At 37.1% G+C, this 3,589-nt stretch overlaps 1 protein-coding gene across 2 annotated transcripts in view; it reads right to left on the reverse strand.

Annotated features, from left to right (window-relative positions):
* Positions 1-334: 334 nt before the first annotated feature.
* The window catches only part of ncs1 (neuronal calcium sensor 1), a 53,212-nt gene continuing 49,957 nt past the window's right edge, over positions 335-3,589 (reverse strand). For both annotated transcript variants that reach the window (XM_033049221.1, XM_033049222.1), the window contains exon 9: positions 335-3,355. The gene's annotated coding sequence lies outside the window, so the exon portion shown is untranslated. The remainder of the gene's footprint in view (positions 3,356-3,589) is intronic.

Raw genomic sequence — 3,589 nt, forward strand, 5'->3', positions numbered from 1 at the left:
CGTCTGTCACACGTGCCTTTCTTTGCCATTTCCAATGCATTTGAAAGTAATTTAGCAAAAGTGAAGAGTTTTTATTAAAAGAGGAACTTGCCAATAAAAACTCGGTTATTTCCAGGTATCAATATTTAAGTACCTTTGACAATTACATCAAGTTCTTCCTGAAACAACGAGCGATCATTGAAAGTACCAGTAACACTCTGACCATTGTGACAGAAGGTGCAAAAGTGCACCACTTTGACTGCAGTTTAATATTCACCAATACCACCAATATGAAGCCAATTATTTTTTTTCCTTTCCCAATTCCGATGAAGGGTTTTAATGCTGTTTACTTTCCACAGAAGCTGCCCGATATGCTATAATTTAGCAATGAGAGAGTGACAGTAAATAAATAGGCTTCAGGGTTTTGCATGGGGATAAAGTTGTATCAATGGGGGACACAAATGGAGGAGGGGTCTAAAATGCTGGGTTAACCAAGCACATTCTGCTTGGCCAGGTTGAGATTCTGAACAGCAGCATAGTTGAGATATTTTAACATCAATGGGTGGAGCATGAAAAAAGTGGCAAGTCCTCAGACTCAATAGTTGGGTCGAGTTTTAACTTTTTGCCTGAACAGATCACAACTATCTATGTCCAAATACAGCAGCAGAAGAGGCCATTTTCACATAAAGAAATATTAACTTCAAATACTGGAAGCATTCCAAATAGAAGTAATGTTTAAAAAAAAATAAAAGTAGAAAGGGTCAACCTCTGTATGTCTTTCCCATTGAGGATGGAACTATTGATGCAGCCTGTTTGATCAAACTTTTCCCCCCTTCCTTGGAAGGGAGGGGGGTCGTGAAGCAGTGTTGAACACTTTTGAAAAGCCCATCCTTGACTTTCCCCAACTGTTGAGCAATGTGCCCTGGAGGTGAGACTGATGGATGCATTCACAGAAGAACCACATCGCTTTCAAAAATTATGGAGCGTATAAACCATCTACAAATGGGAAGCTGGGTCAAGGAAAGAGCGTTCACGTCGCAGCCATGTTTCCAACAATCTTTCCACCACTACGCACAAGGAACCATTGTATGCAGATGCCGAGAAGTATGTTCAGCTCTGGCTGGACAATTTCTAATCTTGTGATATTGGCCTCGATAAGAAGAAGTAGGAGAGTAGCCTTTCCTCTTTCTAAATTTTGCTGGTATTTACCCTGAACAAAAAGTACCAAGAAGAGAGATGACTGCTGGCCGGTACTGAGTGAATCATTTTGTTTTGCTTAAGTCAAGCTGATAATGCTCCAATGTTTCCTGCTCTTTATAGCGTGCCATCATTTAAACAAGATATTTATGTCATCCAAAAATATAGCCTCATCTAAACAAACTACAATCAAGCCAAAAAGACTAGCGGGATTGATAGATTCCTTAATAATTTTTGACTGAAAATGGCATATTTTGTTCAACGTGCAACCAAACATGCTCTGCGTACACGGACTGATAAATATGCTTAGCAGTTGCACGTAATAGTAGAACGCTATGAACACTCAGACAAAAAGGTGGGAATACGAAAAACAAAGCAAGCACAGAGGCAAAGAAATGGAGCATGAGGAAAAAATACATGTGTGATTTGGTAGAGGAAAGAGAAAGAGAATGACAGAGAAAGGACAACACATCTGTCACAATTCTATACAACTTCTGAAATGTTTCCACTGGACGTTCCAAAAACAATTGTGCAAGAAATTTGGATAACTGTATAATGGGATTTATCCGGACTGTTGGAATTTGCAATGTGTTAAGTGAGCAATGTGCACTACAGCATACATCAAGCTTACAGAATTAAGCAAAACATTTTAAATATATTGAAGGTACACTTTCCATTGTAACTTACAAAATACATCACCGTGCAGAAATGATCAATTCTATCTTTTAATTTAAAACAATTAAATATAATAAAAATGTTAAAAGGATTTAGTGATCCAAAAACAAATAGGGGTTGCATTAAACGGATCAATTCATCGAGTAAACAGCAGAGTTCTGACGCGATTCCACAAACTATAACAACAAAGATCGGTGCACATTAAATTCATCCCAATCATGCCCATATGCAATACAAACAAAATATAGTTTTCATATATTCATCTTGGTTAATATTTTCTTATAAACCACATATGTTTATGCCAGGAACAAAATTTCTTTCGCATCTACACCATTGTCATTAAATGGGGAGAGAAAAGTTTTTTTTTTTAAGTACAAAAAAAACTGATGTGCAATATGCAAAACTATTAGATGGTTCAGGGTTAAAGTAGCTATGGATGTGAATAAGAGATTCCATAGCTTTTATAAGTAGTGTTGTGAAAACATCATTCAATATATACTAAACCGATAGGAATTCTAATATGAATTCTCGAACATGATGAAATGAAGTTTCAACATGGAATTCAAATCAGGTGATGGCATTCTCCATTCACAGCAATGATTATGTTGTGCGGTATTAATATGAACCATTGAAACCCCTGATTTCAGACTATTTATCACTTGATCAGAGGAATATAAAATAATGCACTGCTGAGATCTAAAACTACATGATAGGTAAAGCGACAGGTGAACATGTATTGCATGAGCTCAAGATCAAACAACAACTTTGTTTGATCCTTGTGAACAAAGGCAGATTTCTTGTCAAGTTATATTTATCAACTCTATAATACATTCCAATCTGCCCATTCTTATTTCACAGTCTCTGACAGTACAACAAATGAACAAAGTAATGGAATTTGGAAAATATTTGCAATAAATGCTTGGAGTTTGGGCCAGTTACAGTACAACGTACAGTCATAGAACCTACACGTCTGATAAATGTAAGCATGATTCTAAAAAATTGTTTGCTTTTCTGTAAAATAAATGATACAACCAGAGTACATTGCAATCCCACAACTAAAAGAGTATACATGATAAACATTTCCACAAAGCACAAAACACTCACAAAACCCTCACTTTGTTGCTAATATTTTCGGACAATAAAGACCAGCAATTTCTTTTGTTTTAATCACGATTTGAGGCGGTCAGGTCAGCCAAACGTAACATTCACAACTAGAGCATTTCAATTGTCAAATATTGTACAAAAAAAAGGCGAAGATTCATGCTCCATTTGATCACGTCTTTCCAAAAAAACTGAGGCATTTGACTACTGCTGAATTCAAGTTTGAAAAAAACATTTTGGGTTCTTAAGCTGAGATTGGCAAATGGAGACAAGCAAAAGAGCTCAGCTTGCACATACTCGTGCACTCCTGTTCACATCTGGGTGAAGGTGAGTGGCTGCTGGACCATCGAGCTTCTGCACAGAACCGTTCAAATGGCATCAAAATGGTTCAGTCCTTGGTCATCTGGAAAGGATGCAACAGTCAAGAGGATGCCACAACAAATGCCAGTTATTTACATAAACAATTGGGGACATCTTTTTTTTTAAAAAGAAAGAGAAATAACATTGAAAGAGTCCCCTCAGCCCACCAACTATCAATCACCTGTTCACACTAGTTCTATGTCATCCGACTTTCTCATCCACTCCCTACACAATGGTGGCATTTAGAGGCAAATTAACTACAAATCCGCATGTACTT

This window comes from Amblyraja radiata, chromosome 32 (assembly GCF_010909765.2).
Source record: "Amblyraja radiata isolate CabotCenter1 chromosome 32, sAmbRad1.1.pri, whole genome shotgun sequence".
NCBI classification, from domain to species: Eukaryota; Metazoa; Chordata; class Chondrichthyes; order Rajiformes; family Rajidae; genus Amblyraja; species Amblyraja radiata.